Source organism: Zonotrichia leucophrys, chromosome 1 (assembly GCF_028769735.1).
Source record: "Zonotrichia leucophrys gambelii isolate GWCS_2022_RI chromosome 1, RI_Zleu_2.0, whole genome shotgun sequence".
In the NCBI taxonomy this organism is placed as follows: Eukaryota; Metazoa; Chordata; class Aves; order Passeriformes; family Passerellidae; genus Zonotrichia; species Zonotrichia leucophrys.
In genome coordinates this window covers 24,884,763-24,909,596 of record NC_088169.1, presented here as the reverse complement: position 1 = coordinate 24,909,596, position 24,834 = coordinate 24,884,763, and the positions used below count along the sequence as shown (strand labels likewise).

The following is a 24,834-nucleotide window of genomic DNA, read 5'->3' as shown; positions in this document are numbered from 1 at the left end:
CACTACCATGGAATAGGCAGGCCTGCACTCTCTTTGCCCCTGTGCATGTTGAGAATCATTGAGTGGTCTGGATTGGAAGAAACATTACTGATCACCTTGTTCCAACACCCTGCCATGAGTTTCCCCTTTGGACTTATGCGATTCCTGGTGCCACCTGAGGTTTCATGCAGCTGCACAGCACACTAGGCAGGGAAACCCACCCAGGAGAAAGCTGTGCGAGGAAAAGGAGCTTGGATAGCTCAAATGTGGGTCTGGTCCCCACCCTGGTCCACTGCAGCAACATGCACCTTTTGAATGCCAGAAAAAAGGAGAGGGCAATATTGAATCAAAAAAAAAAATGGGATTGTGTAGGGGGATACAGTATGGATAAATAAAGGTGGTGTAAATGTAATCTTGCCCCCTAAAAATTTACAGCTGAACCAATTATTAAGGATTAGGAGCAGGCCTGATGTTAACAGGCCACACCTGCAGCCAATCAGAAGAGTGTTATAAAAGAGTGGGCTGGGTGGTTGAGGGGAACTGGAGACAGTTGGCTGCTGCGAGGACAAGGAAGAGTCAGTGGCTAGAGGAACTGCCTACAAGAAACATCAGGGAGGTATGGAACTCTAGCAATGTGGAACCCTTGCAATGGAATGATGATAGAGCTCCTGCACTTCAATGGCAATAGGATTGCTTCATTTGGCCTCAATGTTGGGCCAAAGTGTCTGTGAAATTAAAGTCTCTGAGTGGTTAAACCATGAATAAAATTTTTATTGTGGCTGAGAGTTTTCTCTGGTCAGTGGCAAGTAGCATCCATTCCATCAGGCTCCTGGAATACAGGCAATAAATCTATTTATTTTTTACTGTTTTTTTTTTTGTAACCTTGTATGTTAATGCTTGACTGCAGTGAGTCCTTTTCTGTCTGAGTTAGGTTTTCCCTTTGCTTGCACTCCAAACTGAGATATAAGGGACTGACAGAATTTTGCTCTTTTGGGGGGAGCCTTTATTGTCTCTATGACAACAGTGTCCTTCAGCAGTCACTGATGGGGTCTTGAGTTCCTCCAGGCATGAAGCCTACACTGTGGAGCTCCTGCCTGTGTGTGGTTAGCAGGAGAGAGCCAGAGAGCTGTAGGAATGACAACTGCCCTTTGGAAAGGCGATCTGGCTGCTGCTCCCTCCTGCAGTCCTCCGATCCAAAAGGCAGATGAGGTTAATGTAGCAGTCTGCAACAAAAGACACTTTTTCAGGTACTTGTGTGGGGGTGTCTGAGACCTTTACCAGTCTCATTTATGCGTGCAAGCCCAGCTTTTGCCCCACACTTAGACTAGAGCCGTTTGCACAATGTGTCTGAGGTAACCATGTATGAAGCAAGGTCCAGCATGACCAGCAGTCCTCCGTGAAAATATGTGCAGTTCAGCACAAACATTGAAGTCTTCCAAACATTGCACAATCTCTCATGCAGAAATCCCAATTTTAAGGAAAATTAATCCAGATACTCTAGATTTAGGGAGGGACTATGGGTTTTGTGGGCCGTGTAAGGGCTTCAGAAAGCAGCACAGGGGGTCTCCATTGGCAAGAGCGCCAAGGGTAGGTAGGTGACACACAGCCCCCAACAAACCAGGCTGAGTGATGGGCAAGAGATGCAGCTCAGCTGAAGCACAGGCATCTCAGGTGTTTGGAGGAGATATGTTAGAAGGCTAATGATCTTGGGATTCTGTAGACAGCTCAAGGTGGACTGTACGCAATGGGAGACTGTTTTTGTCCTCTACCCTTGTAAATCAAGACCAATATATGGATATTTGAGGTTGGAGAAAAACACTTCTATTGATATGCAAAAATAATGGCATAGTAGGATAAAAATACAAGTTCTTTTATCAAACACACTGGTCAATATTGTGGTTGTGAAATGCTAAGAAAATATAAGTATCAGTGAAACATCAGGAAATAAAAGTGCTTTCCATCTTTACAGCCTTTCCCACCCCTTTATAAACATCTTTCTATTTGTTTTCTTTTATAGGGTAATGCATTTCTTCCTTCCGGCTTCACCTCTACTCCCCCAACCCTTTGTTTTACTATATTTGTGTTGGGAAACATCTCCTTTATTGTCAGTATCACTTTCACTTGTAGTTCTACTTTGTTTTGCAAAATAATTCAGGAATTCTTGATCCAAAGGCATCTGTTTGAAAGCGTTTCAGTAAAGTCTGTAAGGAGAAAATATCTATTCTTCTGCTGTTCATTTTCTCTATAATTTTTTCTTCTCTCCTTGCTTTTGCCAATGACCACTAATTTTTCCACTTAGAATCCAAGGAAAAATGCATTTTTACATTTTTCGAAAATCCCAGTTTTATTTTCTGTCCTTTGCAAGATGCCACATGTGCAATTTCCTTCCTGCCTGGAGGTCTGAAATCACCACAACGTCTTCTGCATCGAGGGCTCAGGGGCTCCTCTGCAGCAAAACACTTGAGCAAACCCTTAAAGTTAAGCCTCTGCATAGGCTCATTGAAGGAGTGAAGAAGCATGATTGTACCTTGAAATGCACTGAGTTCTTGTACAAACATTTGGATGATTTGCATTCAAAAGTGAACTGATGATATTTTTACACCAGAAGTTGCTTTTCACTTGAAATGTCATTTCCATTGACAGCAAAATCATTTGACTTTTCACAAGAACGAAAACAACAAGCTCCTCAAAGCCAAGACTCCAACAGGAATAATTATTGGCTTTTTGAATTCTCACATAACATGAAAAATTACAGAAATTTTAGCTGATCTCTTTTTCTTTTACTCAGACGGAAAAAATCTAAGGCCATTGACCCTAAGTCTGAATTCAAAAAATGACATGAAAATGAAGATAAAAGAATATGTGGAGTATTGTTTGTTTGTTTCTCCTGCTTTGTGGTATATAAACCAACCTGAAAGTTTTGAAGATTAGATATGGTCCTGAGTCAGAGTCCACTTCCCCATGTTCAGCATGATTGAATTTGACATTCAGGTTCTCTTCTTTGGAAGGGGAGTTTGCAATCCCTGCCCTCTGGGGCTGTAAATGACTGTGTAAGGTGTAAAGTGCTGGAAAGCCCACCTGAAATACCTATTCCTTTTTACTTGGCACAGTCAGATATGTGTCAGGGATTGCTGTACATCCCTAGAGGTGCTTCCAACATCACCATGCAGATTAGGGTATCTTGAAATCTGATAAAATGTCCAAGGAATGGACCTGCCTGATAAAGAACTGTAATTACTTGCATCGGACAAATGCACTTGAAAATAGATGAATAGCCTGTTTCTACTGCAGAGGATGAATCAGGAATTCTTCACACAAAGAGTCTCAAAGATCAGGCCCCATGTCATTTGAATTAAGGTGTTGCTATGTTGTTATCTGGGATGAAGTGTGGGATTTATATAAACATCATCTTCCCCTTGCTGAGGGTCAGCCAATTCAAACAACCTGTATAAGTGGTTTCCATGTTAAAGAGGACTATGTTTACATCTTGAGCAGTTGTTGCTGTGGTTTGGTCCTGTACAAACCCAAAAGAAGCCCCTATTTAATTTCACATTTGTTACTGCATTTCCAGTCTTCTTGGACATATCGGTGGTTTTGTTCATCTGTGAGCATAAGGCCCAGGCAATTTGGCCAGGGAAGGAATAATCCTGCCTAGTGGGACCACCAGGTTTTGGGAAGTGCTGTTGTCTTCCTCTGCCACCTTCCAGAGCTGAGAGAAGAAGGGAGAGAGAAGGAGAAGTGATTAGGTTTCCTTCTGTCTTTGTGTGTGTGAGCTGTGTAGAGTTATCCTCTATTGACATCCAACTTTGCCATTGCAGGTCATTTTCTGCTTTTTTGGTGACACAGGGGAAGGGGTGATATGGGGCAACCTCAAAAAGCAGGGTTCTGGCTTGACAATTACTTTTTTGGTATTAAATGCTGAGTGGTTGTCACAGCTCCATTAGGCATCTCCAATGGGATGATTTGGAGAGAGCCACTGAGATCAGGGATTAGGGACTCATAATCAGTAACTTCAGACCAGTTTCTGATGACCCTAATCAATTACACCAATTTTCCTGAGAGAACATCAGAGTCCTTATGTCACTTATTGTTTGTTTTCCTTCCATATACAAATCCCTTGCTGGGATAACTCTGAAAGCTTTAGTACTTTAAACAAATACAAACATAAGGAAGAACACAGCTCTTTATAGCTTACTCATTTTGCAATTCATATGGCCCTCAAAAGAATTTTTTTGCTTTAAAATTTTGAACCTGCATGATAATGCACTTTATCTTGCCTAGCTAGTTCAAACCAGGTCTGATGAAAGCCACCTTTGAGTTGATTTTTGTTTGCATTAAATGCCTATTTGAACTTTGGTGTGGGTGGCTGACCTTTAGAATCAAAAGCTGTACTGGTGCAATGCAGCTAGAAGCACTAAAACAAGTGTCCTGACAATTAAGTAAAAAATTACTGGCTGGGCTGAGGTACACTGGTCACGTTATTACTGTCAGGAGAACTCAGTGCCCACGTGATGTTTTGTTGTTATTTTTCTTTTTCCCCTATAAATCTCAGTCACATAAATTTGCTAGGGCGATTTACATCTATGACTCTGGCTTCAGAGGCACCTTGCATGAAATTTAAAGGAACTCTAGGTCTTTTTCTCTGGAATGCAGGATTAGAAGAGTGCTTACACACTAAAAATAAAAAACTAAATCAAACAGCAGAATTTTATTCTTTAAAGTAAACAGAGCAAAGGCTATCAGTGTCAGACACAGCAGCAGTCAGGTGTGTGCTGACAAAAGAGACTGAGAAATTTTTTCTAACAGAGGAAATTATTGGGGTTTATTTACTCTTTCCAGGGAGAAAAAGATAATTTTTAAAGGATGCAGGATACTACCACTAATAATAATAAATCAGAAGGCAAACTTGTTTACACCAAAACCATTGAAGCCCTCCAGCTTTTGGCCCTTTTTGGAAAACTACCGATCGCTCTAAGTTCAAAGAGGTCAGTAGAAAATCAGGTAATGCTCTCAGAATCCATCCCAGTGGCAGGATGAGACAGAGCTTTGAGGAATGACTCCCTGATTTATCATTAATAAGCTGTAGGCGAGGAACTCTGGACTCATGCACAGTTTTGCCAATAGGTAAATATTTTTTGCATAGTCATGTTAAAGCAATTCACTGGCAATGCTGCTGTTTACCTTGCTTCTTCATGAAAGTAGAACTCAGGTTTGTTTCTTAGGCTGCCTGGATTCTGTCATCTATTTTGGATTTCCTAATATCAGGCTAAATTTACTGTATGTTTGATTTGCAAATCAGTAAATTTAGTTTGCTCCATCAAGCATTATACTCCAATGCAATGGAGTATAAAAATTGAGCATGCCATTGAAAGCCCAAGTCTCAGAAAACCAAAAATTCAGTAAGAGCTGTATTTTCAAGTATGTAACAGAGATTTTAGTTACTTATCAATGATAACATTTTGTCCCTGGAGTTGCTGATTTCAGGGTTCTCAATTCTTTTTGCCTTGTAAGTTCTTGAAAAGAAACTGGTCTATCTTTTGAATCGTGTAGGTATTGCAAAGAAGACAAAACCTGGGTCAAAAGCAGCACTGCAGTGAGTTTTGGCAGTGACACTGCTATTTTTTCTTGCTTTGGAGCCACGTGCAGCAAGTACTGCTGGGTTAGATAAAGTTTAGGAGGAGTTGAAGGAAGCACATCGTGTGGTTCTGGAAGGAAGAGGAGTCCCTGAAAGTCCCTCTGAGACAGTTTTAAAAATTATATCAGACAAGGGACGTGTTTACAGTTTCCTTGTATTTCCTGCTCTGAAGTCCAGCCTGGCAAGCTTGGGGTGCAGCCCCTTATCCCCACCTGTTGAAGTGCCAATAGAACAGACACACATCTGTGACAATAACATCAAACTGAGGAATTTTGCTCACTAATGATGATCCATTTCTGTCTTACATACAAGAGACCTGACTGCAAGAGAATAACTATTATTGTTGCAGTGGTTATCTTATTAAGTGCTGCTTTTTAATAAAAATAATAATAGCGAATTTTCCTGACACAGCTGAGCCAAATTGATAACTGCTGCCCTTGAAGGAACAAATTTCATCCTTGTCCTTCTCCACCTTTCTTTTCGTGCCCCGATTCTTCCACACATCTCATTTCTTTTCCCACTCATAATTCCTTTCCATTCCTTTTTAACCTAGCTGCATCATTTGGGGAAGAAAACCCTGAACCCACGACCCCACATTTCTGTTTCCACGGAATATTTATATCATTTTGATGAATGGAATTCACTAAACTTCTTGGTTGTCCCTCTGAGCTGCCAGACAACCAGCACATCTGGCACAAAGTGAGTGACAGGCAAATGTGTCCAGTGCACATGACAAAGGTGTGTGGGCTTTCTCTTTTCCTGTAGCAAAAGAGATATTTGACTCATCCTGCAGAACAAAGCCATGCTCCAAAAACTTCATCCCAGTGACATGCTCCAGTAATATTTTTCTTACTATCAAAATCAGTTTAAGAGGTTCTGATTCCTCTGCCTGTTCCCACTCTGCAATGTTTCTCCTGCTCCTTTCTCAGCTGTTTGTATAGATGTGTTGCAGGTTGGATCATTGAAATTATCAAAATCCCTTTCAGAAGGTGTTTTTTTTTTTAAAAAAAAAACCAGAAACCTCATCTCCGATCCTTCTGGTGATTGTGATCAGAGTGCAGCCCAAAGAGCCAAAGCAGCCCTGCAGCCCTTTCCGTCAGCAGAGCTGGGAGGGCACTGAGCTGCAGCAGTGAGCCAGGTGGATTTGCAAAGAAGGGAACCAAATGTCCAGGAACAGGGAAGCAAGAAACTATTTTACCGTGCTTTGCCAATAGAGAAGGCAAATGTCTAAGTTAGGTGGATTTAGGTTTTGTTTCCAGTAAAGGCTGCAGGGAACATGACCCGGTAATGTTCAGCAGCAGATGAAGCAGAACTTCTAACCACTGATGTAAGTATAAATTTTTACAGTGAAAACAAAAGGCTAAGGACATCAAGGTGAAAGCTGTGTTTTCAGCTTTGATCATATAAATTGAGAACTGGTGCCAGCTTGGAATAGTTCAGCCTTTCCTGGGATCCAGCTTTAACAAAGAAGCAATTTTGTTGTGGAAGCTAATAGGCCTTTTTTGTTACACCTGACTGACCCATACTTAAAAACATATATAATAAAGAACATTTTGTAGGTTTGGAATGAAAGAAATGCTCATCATCACCATGGCTGTGGTTGCTTGGCATAGGAGAATGTGAAGTACAGTATAGTATTCTGCAAAGTCCAGTTAAGGAAACCTACTATTTCCTAAAAGATCTTTGTCTAGTGTTAGACAAACTTCAATCAAAAAAATGTAATGAGCACCTCATGCTGTAATTTATGGCCTTGTATAAAATACCATTGTCATATTATGTGTTTATATAGGATACAGATTTTTGATTTTAAAGTACGTATACACTGAGAGCTGAGTTCTTTGAATACCAGGTATGAGGAAACATTGTCTCTCTAGGGTGTTAATGACTTGCTTATATCAAGTACATAGTCCCTAATAAGTTTCTGTTTATGGGTAGAGGACTTCATCTGAAGGGGACCTTATTAACTCCCCAAGTTAAATGGGGGGAGCAAATAACCCCTCAGTGTCACAATTATCAATCTGATTAAATTATAGATTACAGGTGTCTGTGATAGGGTAAAGGTTTGAGCTTGACTGAGAGTTTAACAGTAGCCAACTTTCAACACTATTTTCTTCTGAGAGCAAAAGACAATAATTTCATCCTAAGAAGAGTGTACACGGGAGCATTTTAGCAGTATTTGCAACAAAGAAGTAAAATGTGTTTGAGTGGATCTAAAGTACACAAACATATAATCATTATTCCCTATTTCATTTCTTGAAATTTGAGTTTAAACCAATGAGTGTGCCTCTATCCATACCTTTCTGCATCTATTTCTGTACCTATTTTTTAAGTCTGTCTTGGGATGAAGTTGATTCAAGGATAACTAAAACACCAAAGAATTTTTTCTTATAGATATTATGGTCCTTAAATCCTGGATTGTTTGTTTCTTTTCTGTGAACATATTTTGAAGAACTGAAAAGTTAGTGTTCCTTCCCTAATTTATAAAATGATTTGAAATCTAGAACACCACCATAAATAAAATCTTTTTCAATAAGTAGTGTTAACCAATATTTCAAAGTCTTTCATTGATACAAGAAAGTGTTCTTGCTGAACTTTAGATGTAACTGGAAAAAAAGATATTTCAAAGAACTGGGTCATAGATGAACCATATTCTCATAGTAGGAAAATAAATAATTAAATAAAAACCCCTTAAGTGCATTAAATAAGCAAATAAAGAGCAATGCAGCACAGACCAGCTGTTATTAGCATACAGTAAATGATATGGAACATATCAGATCTGTAATTGTGTGAATAAGAAAAAAAAAGAAGAAATAGCTGCAGGTGCAAGATATTTAGGATGCATTTACCTAACTTAACCTCAGTTCAGCCTCAGAGTTTCAAGGTTTTAGGGCCTGTGCAGATGGGATTCTAATCAGGAATGCAGGTTCAGTGCCAGAGGGGATAGAAGTCTCCTTTGTTTACAATCAGAGCTGCTTTCTGACCTTCAGCCATTGAAAGCTCTCATTCAGCTTTAAAAATATGAATGTTCTCACTACTGATGCTTTCCAGGCTTCTCATTTCTGTTACCATGACTAAAGCTAAGCTAGGCACACACTGTTTACAATTGCTGCTCCGGCTTTGCTAAGCTGGTTCCAATGTTGTTATCTCAGACTCTTTCTAAGGCTCTGATTCTGTGATTCCATCTTACACTATTCAATATACTAAGGTCTATTACAAGCATCAAGATTAAATTTTTGATCTGAACCTCAGCAAAATTGTTTAGGAAAGCTTCTGTGGGGTTTAGAATTCCTTTTTTCTTTTTTTTTTTTTTTTTTTTTTGCTTGAACAGGTCAGTCTAGCTCTTTCTTGTAGAAAACAATTGCTTCCAAGGAGCCATAATAAGGTTTGTGTTTTTTATGAATGATAGAACCACAGAAGTGTTATTATATAGGCTCAAATAGATGAAAGACGCATACTCTAATGCCTTAGAGTCAGTGTTATGTAGTAGAATTCAGGAAAAAACAGTAAGTATCCTTCTGGCTATTTCATCTGTCTGAAATGTTTTGGGAAGAATTTCTTTGTCTGTTTCCAAAGATGTGCATGGTCTGCCACTTTGAACTGTTGTAGGCATTCTGGGGCTCTGAAGACTTATTTTTCAAGCCTCAAAAAATGTGCAAGTCCTCACCAAAAGCTATGTGCTCTCAAAACTTCACAGCAAGGAGGAAACAAAATGCAGGTGCAACTGCAGCATTCACGGGAAGGCCATTTTCCTAATGCTTCTGTTTTGACAAGGAGAGGGCATAAAACACTAAGGCTGTAGCCACTGACAGAGAGGTCTGTTTCTGCTACAGAGCTATTAGCAGAAATGCAGTAGAAGCAGAGTAGAGTAGAATCAACATTTTTGTGCAAGGCAAACCATGTGGATACACTGTTAATTACTTTGTGTGATATCTAATTTACTCCAGGATTTTAGCAAGGTGTGTAACTGGAGGTAATTTTGCAGAAGAGGCAGTGCTAGAGTTGGTGACTGGGGGATGTGTTTTGCTGTTGACTGGTCAAAACAGGTTCTACCACAGCTTTATGGTTTGTTCTAGCTGACATCTTCCTGTTTTTACAAATATTCCATGTTAGACACTTTGATAAGGTGAAAGCTTTTGAGTTTGTCAATATAAATCCCCAGATGAGATAGGGATAAGATGATTTAGCAAACAGAGACAAGACTGAACATTCAGAAAATTAGACCAGATGTAGAGTTAGCAGGAAATGACAATATTATTAATTCATTTTTTAACTAGTAAAAAAAAATTATCAAATTTGAAATTGTGTTCTGTGCGATTTTTAACTAATATCTATAGAATCCTTCTGCCTTAATGCCAGGATGTAAACAATGAATAAAATTGAACCATCATATTTCCTCTTTAAACAAAAAGCATGATTTCTCAGTTTGCATCCTATCAGGTTTTTTCCCTCCCAAGGTCTAAAGAGCATGTTTGAAACAGTTTTCTATCTGTTACTAGTACTTTGTCCTTTTTCCCTTTCCCATAACTCACAATTGACCCTGAATCAGGCTCCAAGAACAATTTGTACTGTTGGATGAAATCAATAGGAAAGTTTTATTGCTTGTTTTCCTTTCTGCTTTATTTCCTTGTTCCTTACAGTGCTGTTGTCATGTGATTTTTATTTTTATTTAATTTTTAATTGGGAGTCTAGTAACCAACTTATGAATTTTCTTGATGGTTCCTTTTCTACTTAGTCAAAGGAAAATTCAAAATATAGGTTGTAAGAAAAATTCAAAATATAACTCCTTAGGAAAATTTCTTTGTGGAGGTAACAAAAAGGACTTCTTTCATTACTCCTGGGTAGGAGAAGGATGGTTGGAAAAAATGAGTGCAGGGGATTTTCTTCCTTTGAAGCTTCATTCCACTCTCTGCATCCATAAACAATACTCTGGTATGGAAGACAGGTTTTACTGTTGGTTTATGTACATGTTCCTGTTGTACTGCTCTGATGTTCCCACATGCACAGAACATTTTCCTCCCTATAGGGTAAGAAGATACATTTCAGATATGCCTGAACAGAAAGTAAGTCATAATTCTGGCAGTCACTGTGAATAGTCATCACTTCTGGGTGTTCATCATATTACAAACTGGGCTTAAAGACAATTATAATGAGATAAGGGAAAATCTTGGCCTTTAAACATCTTAGGGAGTTTTGCTGCTGACTTGTCTGAAGTCAAAATTTCACCCTGAATCTATTTAGCTTGTCGAATGTCTTACATTCCACTGTCAAGTAGAAGATTTCCTGTCTTTCTCTGGTGGCTAATGTCCCAAAGACTTGTAGATCCCTTCAGACAAAGAAACTGGAATTTAAATTGTTATGAGTTTGCCTTGCAGTCTTTTCATTCAGATTCATGACTCTGCACTCATGCATTGAAATGCAAGAGATGAATCTGATTTTAAATGACAGGTGAACACCTTCAGATCAGGCATATGGTACATCTCTATCTATGCAGCAATTCTGCAAATGGATCCTTCCTACATAATTAACAGATTTCAATTCAGTGACACAGTGATAATAATTCATTCTAGAGTTCAGATACATACTTGATTGACTTTAATTTAAATACTTTAAGATAATAATAAGAATAAATTGTATAATTCAGGCATTGTAAGAGCTTAAAGGCAAGTGTCAGTTTGTTCCACACCTCCTGGTAGATTAGTTTTCTAATATATCTCCTTTACAATGAAATTGCAGTGGCGAGGCTGTAATTTGGGTTATCTGCCAAATGTTCTTATGCCTATTTACATTTTAATCTTCAACTGGAAGTGACACATACTAGGTGTTTCCAAAATACACACCAGATTTACACAGCACACAGAGAGAATGAGATACTTTTAATTTAAGATGGAGACTCTTGCTGATCACAAGTTTTTCTCTGTCATTTCAGCACAAGCTTCTTTTAATAGGTATTGATTAGGTAGAATCTGAAAAGACCAAATCTCCTGCCACATGGCTGAGTTATCCAATTCCCTAGCTAATAAAAAGAAAGCACATAAATATTATTTTTTTTTTCTCAAGAGTCAAAGAGAGACATGTGGACAGGGGTCAGATTGCATCCCAGAGGACTTTGGTGCTTAGTGAAATGATCTCCAGTCTTTGAGAAGGTGTCACTCATTGGTGGCCCCTCTAGACATATGGGACAACAACATTTCAAGCATCTGAATAAGCTGTGACCAGCTGATATGGATGCTCCTAGTTCTTGTCTTCAGTGCACGGTGTATCACTATATTGAACATCAAAATGTAATGTTTTTACTTGGGTTTTTTTGCTAAATCTGCAATTTCATGCTTCACGTTTCCTGCAGTATAATTGGCAAGGGGCGACTCTTCTACTTTTGTATAACTCGCTGGTTTTGTCATCTTGTGTCCTGCCTTTCATGCAACTGAAATAACTGAAAATAAGGGGGTGCTTCTGGTGTGCCCACTTCTGGTGGCAACACTGTGGAGGGTGGCTCTGTGCCACCAAGTGCTGCTGGACATGGTGCTGGTACTGTCCACAGCCAGGATTCCCAGAGCCACCTCTCCCCTGGAATGCCAGGAAATGCCTCCATGAAATGTAAGAGCAAGCTGCTCTGCTGCCATGGCTCTGCCTTATCCCTTACCCTCCCTTTACCGTGTACCTACTCCTCCCAGAGCACCTTTTGCAGGTCTGTGTTGTTCTCTTTTTATGTGGTGGGCACCCTTGGATAAATTGGAGGACTCATGAGCAAGTGCCCTTTGGAAAGTCTTTATGCTACTGAAAAGAGTGGAGAAAACCTTAGGAGTATAAAAACACATCATGACAAGAATTTTTGATAAAGTCAAAATCTGGCGCATGGTTTTGTTTTGTTTTAGACTTCATGCATTTAGTCAATTTTGATTCTGAATAGTCAACATTAAAGAGAAAAGAAGTCCTATTAATTATTCACATTCATAAGAGGAAATTATGGGAATTTTACATATGATCTTTTCATATGATTCTAGGTCTGGAATCTTAGTGTGGACTGTTGTCCTTACTTAGTGGGTCTTAGGGTTTCACTTTTCACCTCCTGGTCCTTAATAATGACCCTTAATATTTTGTGAAAGAAGTTTGATCATAAAAACCTTGGTTATAAAAAAATCTACCATTGTGAAAAGCTAGATATTTTCTTCAGAATGATGAATAAATAGTCTGCTCCTGATTTTACTGATGCTGGGGTAAATGTGGAGAAACTTTAGTGAGGCCATGGAATTGCATTTGTATTCATTCAAATTGAGGGAGAGATGAGAATCAATAATATTATACTTTTCTATTTTAGTAAAGATTGCCAATATTATCAATATTTACTGCAGTGATATTTCTTAAGGAATTGTGCCTTGATCTCCTATCTTTAGTGATTAGTCCAATGAGCTCAATTAAATCAAATAAAGCTTTTTAGCATTATGTTTACTAAAAATAGATCTGATTCTTACAGCCTCAGACAGATTAAACTATACTTCAGGTGGTAAAAGGACAGATTGCTCTGGCATGATCTCATTATTGAGATGTTTCTCTCTGAAACCAAATTTACATGCAGGGGGAAAAAAAATAGATATTTATTCTATGCTGCTCAGAACCTTAAACCTCTATTGTCACTTCCCTGTGTTTTCATGTTGAGTTCTTTCCTATCTTCCCAACCACCTACAACACAAAATGGATTAGCACCAAATAGTCTTCATTTCCCAAAACTGTTAATAGATGACAGTTTTGTTCTGCCTGCCTTTCTTCTGATTGCATGTCAGCAAATTATTGCAATTGTTTCACCATTCACATATTTTTGCACAGTAGAACTTATAGTCAAATTAAGCAATTTTCCTATACACTTTTATTCTTGTTTTAGATTTTTTTAAATCCTTTTCTTAAGCTTTTCTGAAAACCACCAGTGTCTATAATGTCAGAGCTAAAAGCATTATCTTTCTCACTGCAGCAATTAAACTGCTCTGTGATTAGCAGCAGATTATGCAATAGAATAAAAAACATTTACTGTTTTGTCTTTTCTCTGAGGGCTGGGAAACTAACCTTTTATGCCATAAAGGACAAGAGGGCCTTAGCACCTGTATACAACACAAATATGGATTTGTGGTTTTAGGGAAAATACAACTGCTGTGAATACAACTTTTTGCACTAACTAATGTTGGTGAAACTTATTACTTAATGCAAAGCTTTTGGGAATGAAAATATTTTTTAATGGAAAACATTTTTTGATAGCTTCTGTATATAAATACCTATTATTATTGTGCTAGCTCTGCTGTGGAACAAAATAAACAATCAGAAACTAGATGAAGCAGAATTAGGAGAAGACAGGTAGAGCACTGTTACATTTATAATATTAGTGAACTAGAACTTAGGGTCTCAGACATTTAAGTGCATAACTCCTACTAGTTTCAGTAGGAATCAGGCATTCAAAGACATTTATAAAATGTGATTGTGCAGGTACTGCAAGGAGTACCAAGGACACGCAAAAAGTGAGTATTTAGCACAAAATTTTTAATTTAACACATTTATTTCTTATTTTTTAGCACTGTTGGGCTAAGCCTTGGGAAAGGTAAACATCAACCCAGGAACTGCATTTAATTTTTAAAATACATTCTTAAGTAAACTCTCAAGAAGACCTCTAAGATCATTGGCTCCAAACATTAAGCCAGCATGGCCAAGTCCACCACTGAACCATGTCCCCAGGTGCCACATCCATGTGGATTTCGAATTCCTGGATCTCCTCTTTCTTTTAGATCAAGGGGTGAAAAGGTGGCACCAATGGCATCACTCTGCTAACAACAGAGTGAAACTGTTTTACTGTCGCTTTCTCTGGCATGCCTTCCTCCTCCTCCTCTTTCATCTCCCTCTAACCCTGATCTGTTCCTCTAGCTAAATGTTTGCAGGTTAGGCAGGCAATGAATGAGGTAGCATTCGCTCTCTAACACTGTGATCTGTTTCCCAGGCACAGAGTCCAGCTAAGAGCAGTGAGATCATTCACATAAGCAAATAAAGATTTGTAGGATCAGCCCTTGATCGTCTCATCTCTTCTCTTGGGACTAATGTCCTTTCCCAGCACCACCATAACAACACTTCTCAGCATCTTTCTTGTATTGTTTTCCTCCCAGTTTGCCCATTCAATCTTTTGTTTCATCCCTTAACTGTCTTGAAAGCCCCATCTGTCCTTTTACACAATCCTCAAAAGCTGGGGGTTTTTAAACAGTGAAAATGAAGGTTAAATTATTTTAAACTGTTGATTTCTCTTATGCTAAATTGCTGGAATAGAATCTCTTCTCTGAAGCCTGATGTCTTAGCACATGCTTTCTCCAGAGGCTTTCTATCCTGCAGTGTTCAGTTCCCGTGATTGCTGTGCCACAGAGAAATATTGTTATCACTGAAAAATCACTTCTCTATTTCTGAACATCTGTACACACCAAGAGCATAATTTTTACAGGGGTTTGCATCATGTGATGTCAGAGCTTTAATGAGAAAAATTTCTTATTAGGAAATATGGAGAAAACACCAAAGAGCCTAGGGCTGCTTCATTTGAAGTCAATAGAGATTTGGCTGCTGACTTCAGTGGGAGCAGAACTGGGTCCCAAGATTACAACTACAAGGTCCCTGAGGGGCTGATTTGCACAAACACTCCTTATTAAAAGAAATAATAAATTCCCCAAAGCATTAGGGAGAAGAGCATATGAATGCTTAAATGCTTCCCCCTGTGCCACCAGTACCTTTATATTGTTGCCCCCACTCAGTCCTTTTTAGGGTGAGCTGGACAAGGGACAGACTGCCTGCCCAGACTGGACACAGAGGTGTCCAATTCATCCTGAGATCTTTTTATGGGAAAATAAGAAGAGCTGCTTCCCTGAACAACCCATCAAACTTTCAGGCTTAGACCCCATTCATGCTCCTGGTGTTTTCTCTGACATCTCTGTGGTGTCCTTAACCCTTGTGAAGGGAGATGTGATTGGATTCTATGAATGCCAATCCAATGGGCTAAATACCATGACAGATAAATAGGAATTCATCAATTATAAGCCACAGGCTTTGGAAACCTACCTAAATCCAATCCTGCTATTTACCCTAATGTATTATATTTTATCTGTTGCATTATCCCTGAGCAGCTGAGTAAGCCTGTATGATGGCATTACTTGTTTCTGGCAAAATATTGGCTACACAGCTTGTCTTTCAGGATGGTGAAATAAAAAAATAAAAAGTACAAAATCTGTGAACAAACTGTTCCTGGGCTTACAAGCATTGTATTCCCAATGGGCATATTGACAAAGACCTTAATGCTTGTGAACCAGCTATTTCTGTGCTCATGGCTATTAGAAAGGCTCCACTGAGAAGCCAAAGGAGTTTATAATGGCCATGAACCAGCTATTTCTGAGTTCATGGCTATTACAGATCTCAGAGAAATGCCGGTGGAGTTTATCATGTTCATGAGCTGTGAGCTTCTGTCTCACAGTACCTATAAACTCTGCTGAGAAAGTGAAAGGGTTTGTAATGGTCACACATGAGCTATTTGTAGGCTCAGTACTATTACTAACTCAGATAGGAAGCCAGAAGTTCACAAAGTGGTATTTCTTTCGCCTCTGGCAAACTCCATGTAGAAACTGATAAACCTACTAATGTTTCTCAGAAAACCACACTCCAATTCACAATAACACCTCTCAGAGTGCTACAGTGGTGCAAAGTGTCTGCTCTGCTCAGAGCCACTGTGGCAACTTGCCAGGACCCTGAGGGCTGCAACTCTTTTATATATGCATTTACATAAATTTACATGAATTTTGCGTCAATTTGTATTCCGTCAATGTTGCAATGAAACCTATACTGAAGAGAATAAATAACGTATAGCTAACTAACAGCAGCACTGTTTTTCTTTTTTGTTTTACTTATTTCACTCTCATTTTCTTTACATCTTTCTAATACCTGTCCTGCTACTGAATTGACTTCCAGTCTTGATGAGAATCTGTTTTGTAGAGTAAGAAAAATCCTGTTTCATCTATGTTCAATGGCAGGGAAGCAGAGTTGTGGCTTTGGCAAATTGCTTATGCTGCACACTTAGCAATCTCCCCAACCACCAGTAGCTAATATACATATTAAAGAGGGCAGTGCTAGCATAGTCCCTTGCTGACCTCCACATGTGAAGCCCTCAGAATATCAATGAGATTTTAAACTAACACATTAAAAAAATCCCGAAAATCAGAAATAATAGGTCTCTTTTTTTGTATGAACATTACTGCTAAGGCAGAATTTTAGAGATAAAAATAACTCAGTGGAGTCAATTAGTTATTTAATAGTAACAGTCCCCTTTGTGACAGGATCTATTAGTATTTAATGAAATTTGATGCCTTTATGCACCTTTGCTTTCCCTTAAGGATGCACAGAAAAGTCACTATGACTTCAGAGTATGATCCGTATGAACCACAACCTCATATTCTGCTTTCTGCCATCCTCATGAAAACACTGGCTTTGAGATGAGCAGTCTCCCACTTGTTGCTTGAGGGCATGACAGTATTTTAAAGTGGAGACAGATTTAAATCTTGTGTAGTTTTGCCGAGGTCAGGAATCAACAAATTGCCTAAAAGACTCAAGATCTCCCTGCAATTACCTAGCATGAAATGGCTCATAAGACCTACTTGAGAAGCCTTGCTGGAGTAGGAGAAATCATCAGCAGAGGCTACAAGTAACCCAGACAGCTTCAGAGCCTGTCAGTGCTGAAAATGCAGTTTATGTTGGCTGTTTATAACCTATTTTTAGAGTGCTTTCAGCTCTCTGCTGCTGTATTCCAGTTAGCATGATGCTTGTGCTGGTGGACAGCTACAGCAATGAAAGCATTTTTTTAATAGAATCGCTGATTTGAATGACCAGGCATTCACGGTGGGACCTACCTGTATCACCAGAGTGCTTGTAATATATTGCTCCCACCAGAAGTGGAAGCTTTAAAATTCATACTTTAAATTGTAGAGAAAAAACATTATGTATACTGGGCAAGAATTTACTGGGTGGAACCACAATTTATTTAGTCCAGGACCTTGTCTAGTAGAGTGGAGGTCTGTCAGATCTCTTCTTTTTTAGGGTAAGCCAACACGAATAGTGACCAGACACAAGGAAAAGGAAAGCAATGTGGATACCATATTGTGAGGTTTCCTGTGTTTGGTATCTGGCTGCCTGGCAGTCTTTGGAATAAGGATTGCCTGGTATCAGGTAGTGCTATCAGCATCCTGATGGATTTTTATTTCATGACTTTATTTAATTACTTTTTTAACCCACTCACAGCTCTGTCCTCCCAATTTTATGTTATAAGGAATAATGAAGCAACATTTGCTTCCTTTCTTTGCAGAGTCTGCAGGGCTGAAACACAAAGCCAGATCTAGCCAGAGAGCCTTTAAGCCAGTTGGACACACATGAGTCCATGGGACCAGACAGGGAGCACCCAAGGGCACTGTGCAGCTCTTTGGTGTCATCGTGATGTCCCTCTCTGTCAGCTTTGAGACATCATGGCAGCTGGGGGAGGATCCTGGTGACTGGAAAATCTGTCCTTGTAGATGTTCAAAGCTCAGAGGTTTGGACTGGATGATCTGCAGAAATCCCTTCCTACGTCTGGGATTCTGTAACCGTGCGCCTGTACTGAGGTGTGACTAAGGGAGTCTGTCAGCTTTTCAAAACACTCCATAGTCCTCCTCTGATTTTTGCCTGGGGAAAAAATTCTACAGACAGGCAAGTTGAATTGTTTAATTGTAAATTACATGAACACTAGCATTAAATGGAACATCTAAATAAGCCGATATGCAGTGTTAGAGCTTTGTGTAGATGTATTGTTATGCTCGAACTATACCTTGGTCCTCACGAGCTCAAAATGATTTGCAGACATTAAATGAGTGCCACAGACATTCTGTGAGGCAGGAAGTGTCCTGTTTACAGTGACAGCAGGTAAAGACAAGCATCACGTGGCTGCATGGCTGAGACAGAGCTGCAGAAGTGGGCAGGTTAGGGTGGGTCAGCAGGAAATTCACAGCATACAGAGAGCAGGAGGAAAAGTCAGAAGCTTGTCTTATGTGACTGTGCAACCTGCAAGCCATGACAGGGTCTTTTTCTACAGTGTGTGCTTGCATCTCTGAAGGATGAATGAGGAGGAGGGGTAACAGATCTCTCCTGCTTCCTTTCCTCCAGCAGAGGCTTGTAGGCTGCCAAGGACCAGAGACTGCACATCTGTGCTGCTGCTGGAGGTGCCTGCTTGTGACTCCTTCATGTGCAATGCCCTCCAGAGCTCCAGTTGAGTCACTTACATGGCCACTGGTCTTGTCTGCAAGAGTCTGCCCTTTTCTCCTAAACCCTTCAGGTGAGGAGCTGTCCCCCATTCCACAAGAAGCCCCTCATTTCAGTGCTGCACAGGGAAAGAGAACATTGGATTAGTCAGTCAGATTATCAGACATCCACAGTGCAATGTAAGGATTGTAAGTGTTGATTAAATGTTGCTTTAAGTGCAAAATTCAGCCCAGATAAATCCTTTAACAGAAAGTAACTGCCGAGCCTGGCAGAAATAAGGCTTTTCTTTCTGTGTTGTCTGAAGATTACACTGAATTGAATGCTTTGAAAAAAATTAATCATGGATTTGCCTTCCTGTTTAAGATTGCTGTTTAAAACACAATATTTCTTCACAATTCTGCCTTGCAATCCATTAAAAAAATCATGCAAACAAGGAAATGCATGAAAAGTTGATTGCTATAAAAAGAGCAAATGTGTGATGCTCTCAAGTAGGGGAGGGTCAGTGGGTGCTGGGTAGAAGGTACAGTTTTGACACGTGGGGTCCAGACAGATTCTTCTGTCAGAGCTGAGATATTTTAAGAATAGATCTTTGCTGGAGCTCTCTGGAAATCTTCATCAGGCTCAGTAGCTTATGGCCAGAGCAGAACTGCAGCTCCTGGCTGAGTCTGGAGCTCTGGTGAGAGAAACAGGCTCCACTGCAGCTCCAGGCAGAGCCATAGGGAGGCTGACAGAGGACAGGCAGAAAATTATGTGGTCAGGGTCTCCCTTTCCAGCCTCACATGCTGTTCAAAGGCTGAAGGGTCTGGCTAGAGCAGGGTGGGGAACAGAGAGTAAGTCAGGGAAGCACCAGGATTGCTCACTCAGAGCAACATTTGAGGGATTTGATCTAAATTACCTTTGCTGAGTGACATTTTATTTATCAAACCCATGCTATGGCTTGAAATCAAGGTCTATATCTTGATAACAGCCAGAAGAAGTTTGGATCTTACACAACTCCTCTAAAACCAAAACCTGTTATATTTCTTTACAGACTGTATACAGAAATGACCAAAACATTGCTAAGTATGAAAAGCTAAACTAGAAATGTAATGCCCAGGAGAATTGTGACTAGATTCCCCTGGAACCTCAGCTTTTGGTGTGTGGAATTTGCCACTGTCCATAAGTCTAACACTGGCTAAAACTTGCTGTATAGGAGCAGCACTCACTGCAGGCTGTCTGTGTGTTATCTGAGACAAACTGGTCCTGTGCAATGCAAAACAGATAAAAGTGTCAGGGATCTGAGGCTGCACTGAGGCACCATTTTGTGTTTTCAGTTGGCTGATTTATCACAGTCTCCTGTGGACTGTGACCACAGACTCAGGGGCCATATTCTCATGAGAGGTGGGGATACACCCACTAAAAAGCAGAAGATGGGACTTTGGGGGAGATGGAGAGAAATGATTTTGCATGGATCAGATAGTAGTGATGACCATAAAACACATCACAACATATACGGAGTTATAGTAGTCTGTCAGTTCAAGGCCTGCACATAAATGGAGCAGATTATAAAAGTAAGATTAATGTGATTCCAAAAAAAAAATATCGGGGAAAACATTTTATAGTGAGAAACATGAAAATGCAGTAAATAACATTTTTATTCCTGCAAAGACAACAAAAATATTTTCATCCCCTGTCATGCCAATAGATCACTCGATTGTGATGGGAAATAAGAACTAGCTTTCCAGTTTTGTGTATAGCTAGAATTATGCATCTTTTTGTGACAAGGCTTTAGGTACTGCAAACACTCTATTAGTGTTCTTTTGATTAAAAAAATAACTAAAAACTTCCTTGAAAATTTGTTGTTTTAGTTTTTAAGTTGGGGATTTTTTGTTGTTGTTGTTGTTTCTTTGGGGTTTCTTTTTGGTTTATTCAGTTGGCTGGTCATTTTTGGTTGGTTTTTTTTTCCTGTGGCCAAGGCTTCCTCAAAGCCATGTAAATACAGGACTGTTACTGGTAGTTCTTGTCCATATGCTGTGGGTGCAGCCACAGCACCATGTCATCCCAGAAAAAGTTGTGCAGACACAACCAGGGGAATAATGAGATTTAGCCCAAAGTTACTGTAACTTTAAAGTGAAAAAATGTACTTCGTATGTGCCCAAGTCTATGAGATGAAGTATAAGTTTCAATAAAGACCTGTTGATAGATTTTTTGCTAAGAAATGTTGCACTTATATGAAGAAAAATCTTGACTAATCAGAACAAACGGAAAGGTATTTCTCTCCCTTGTGTATATTAGAACATAATTTCTCAAAATTTCCTGATTTCCTATTTAATTACAGCAAAATTTATGTTATTTTGTCTTTCCCATGTCCCCTGAAAGGTATTTCAGCCAACCACAAGTATTACTGAAGGATTAGAAAATAAGATGACTTGGTACGGATTTCTGGATTTTAGGATAAATGTTTTACATTCACAAATTATGCAAACTATGGGTAAGTACTTCAGGAACCAATCCAATATTCTACCTTCAAATTCTATTCACTCAGTTTTCTGAAATAGCTGGAATGTTTATTCCAACTTCTACATCAGAAAAAGTTTTTATTGAGGTGTTTAGAGCTAGACCTACTAAAAACGGTGAGTGCTGATCCAAATGGAGACCAAATATTTTCACACAGAAAGAATTTTTATTAATCAGTTAAAGTGAACTATTGAAATAAATTCATACTCTCCACAATTCACATTTGAAGTAACATGCTGAAACCAAGGGTAACTACATTGCATATATGGAGGCAACTGAAATATACACTAAAGAAAAGTGTCTTTTGGAATAACACACTGTTTAGGTGGTGGATTTTCCATTCATGTATTTGCTCTTTAGTTGTACTTCCAAAGTGGGAATACATAGGTTAATATTTTTTTTGTTTGTTTTGGTGTTTTATTTTTGCTTGTTGTTGGTTTTGGCTTTGTTTTGCTTTGTTATATTTTTTTTTTAATTTTAATTTAATTGTAGAGTTACTTCTCCTTTTTCCCTAGGAAAAGCTGTATGTTCTCTCCAACAAGAATTTATGGTGTTTAGTGTTTTACAGGACAGAGCCCTGTTGGCAAAATACAACAATCAGAATAGTTCTCTACAGTTCATTGCTGATAGTGCAATGAAGTGCTCTGTTTATTTTAGACCTCACATCACACTTGTCTCTAAAGTATCTCAGCAGCTCAATTTTTGAACTTATCTCTCTGTGAAAAGCAGGATTGCTTCTTCTTATGCATGTACCAGTGCTTTATTCAGGGTAGCTTGTGATGTGTCAAGATATGGAATTCCCATTGCTTCCTTAGGAGACTGTTTTACCCCAGCTGCTCTCCCTGGTAAGTGGTTGTTGCCTGAGACCTGGGCTGGCTGATCTCAAGCAGGTACTCTGAATTGTGTCTTCACTATTAAAAAGCTTTCTGGAAATCTCCTGTAATGCAGCCTGAATGCAGAAATTCATTTATTGGGTCGAAAAAGCATCTTAAGCAGCATCTTGTGTTGAATGCCCCAACAACATTACTGGGTCAGGAGAGTATGGAAATTCAATGAGTGGTGACTCACATGCCCCTGAGCTCCCATTCTGTCAGCAGTTTCCATTCTTCTGCTTAGCTGATGAAAACAATGAATCTCTGCTGGGTTACCAAAGGAGAATTTGGCACTACAGTGTTTTTGTCTTCCTAGATTTAATATTAATTTTTGTTTGTTTTCTTCCCCTTTTCTTAGATCTTCTGTTGTGGCTCAATCCCAGGAAGCAGCTACCCGTCAGTAACTCCCAGGGAGGGCAGCTGCTGTTTTACTGTCTGAGGCACAGGAGCACAAGAAATGTAAACACTGAGGATTAGGGAATCAGAGATTGCCTCCCACAGCCAAGATCCAAGAGCAGCATCCCAGTTCTACCCCAAGGGAACACATGAATGAGTGGCATCTCCCAGTTGCTGCTAGGAAAGAGCTGTGGGCAGCTGAGGATCAGAGACTCAGGGAGCACTGAGTCCCTTCTCCTCCTGCCCCAGGTACCTCTGGAGCAGCCCCACTGTCTGCCTTGTCCCTGTGGAAGGTCACAAGCAGCAAATAATATCTTCTAGACTTCCCTGTGGTTCTGGAAATAAATAAAAATTAAAAAATTGTAAGCTTGCTGTGTTGTTCTGCATGTTTGAGCATATTCAAATGAGAGTATTGCAGTGCTGGCAGCACTGCTGAGAAGAGATCAGAGAGGATTACGAAGTATTTTGACACAATAATAGCTAATCAGCTGGGCAGACAGACTGACCCGATCACTAGAAAAGGTAATGGGATTGCTCTTCAAATAAATAAATAAATAAATAAATAATGAAAGAAAAAGAAATAATTAAAAAAAAATGAAGAAAGAAAGAGAGAAAGAGAGAGAGAGAAAAAGAAAGAAAGAAAGAAAGAAAGTAAGTAAGTAAGTAAGTTACTCACATGGTCCATAAAAGCAGACATCAGGCTTTGGGAATATTTGATAATAAAACTCACCACACAGTTTATCTTTTCAGACAATGCACTATTTCCCTGTAAAGTCTGAGGAATGTGGGAATCAAACTTGGGAAGTTCTTGTTACTAATGTGTGCTCATGACCACATAAATCCAGTGATGAGAGTCCTGTGCAGCAAACTGGTTTCAATCTGCCCTTTTAGCGCTTGAGCAAAGCCGGAGGTGTGTGTTAAATATTTGTATTGATCACCAGAACTGAAAGTAATCTGGGCAGTCAGTCCCAGTGCTGGCAAGATTCATTGTCACTCTGCAGTGCTGCTGACAGATGTTATTGATTGCAGTTCATATTGTTTATATGTTTCTCTGAAACAGTTAATTTTAGCACAGTGGGACAGAATGTCTTACTACACATGGGACAGTCAGAATGAATGGCTTTGTGGAATTTTTAATTACTTTCTGTTTTACTCTCATCAATTAATAAAGGCAGGAGCAGTTTTGCTGCTGTCAGAAGACACTTTCAGTGTTGTTTGAAGATGATGACTACAAAAAAAGCCAATTAAAATGTATACTTTTGTGAAGAAAGTTCTCTTCATGGGAGTGTAGACTTTTCTCCCTCCTTGCCTTTCCAGAGGGAATGAAATCTCTTTAGTGGTGCACTGCATGGGGCATTCCCTTTGTGATCTGAATGCACTGTAGCTTCTTAGAAATGCATTCCTGCATCCTCGTGCAAGTGAAAACCTGCTGATGTTTTCATTGTGCTACCAAGAAGCTCCAAGCTGGCAGCATTGATATTCTCAATTACTGTTACTGTGCTTAGTGCATCTATTGTCAGTATGGAAAACATCTTACACTTGGGCACCTCTATGCCACTGCTGCCTCTTCCCAATGATTTTGTATCTGAACATTTTATGATTGTCAGTGTTTGGGGGCTCTAAACTCTCCAGCAAAGGGCCTCTATCCCTGACAGAGAACTGAAGCACAAGCTCTGGCAGCCAAAGTGCCTGTGCTTGTCCTGCACCTTGCTAGGGTGCTTCCTGCCCCAGTTCTGGCTTAAATCAGCTGGCATTCCTCCAGCCCCTGGGAACAGCTTGGGAGCTTTGTGGACAAATCAGTTACAGCCACTTGATTGGAGTGCCAGAGTACAGCTCATGGCTTGTTTATTCCTTACCACAGACATGGTGTCCTCCCACATCCCCCAGACCTCTGCTCGTGCTGGTACTGATGTCAAGGAGTGCTTGGGGAAGTAAAAACTAGTTTGAAGGTGTAACTGCTGCCATAACAGGGAGATAACTACTGACCCTTGTGACAATCACTAGTACCATGATGGTGTCTACAGAATGTAAATGTAATAAAATTGCTAATACAAAGTCACCTAGGCTACAAGACCTTGTAACTAAATTTCCTGCCCTGAGGAAATGCAAATAAATGTCCTTCTGCTTACTGAGTTACCTACAGGCAGTGCAGGCTTGTCAATAGAGACAAAT

At 39.6% G+C, this 24,834-nt stretch overlaps 1 long non-coding RNA gene across 1 annotated transcript; it reads left to right on the top strand.

The window, feature by feature from the left end:
- The first annotated feature begins 528 nt into the window (after nt 1-528).
- On the top strand, nt 529-22,968 carry LOC135446808 (uncharacterized). The gene is made up of 4 exons (XR_010439894.1): nt 529-595; nt 18,803-18,971; nt 21,257-21,368; nt 22,625-22,968. It is a non-coding gene; the product is annotated as an uncharacterized LOC135446808 (long non-coding RNA).
- Nucleotides 22,969-24,834: the final 1,866 nt, after the last annotated feature.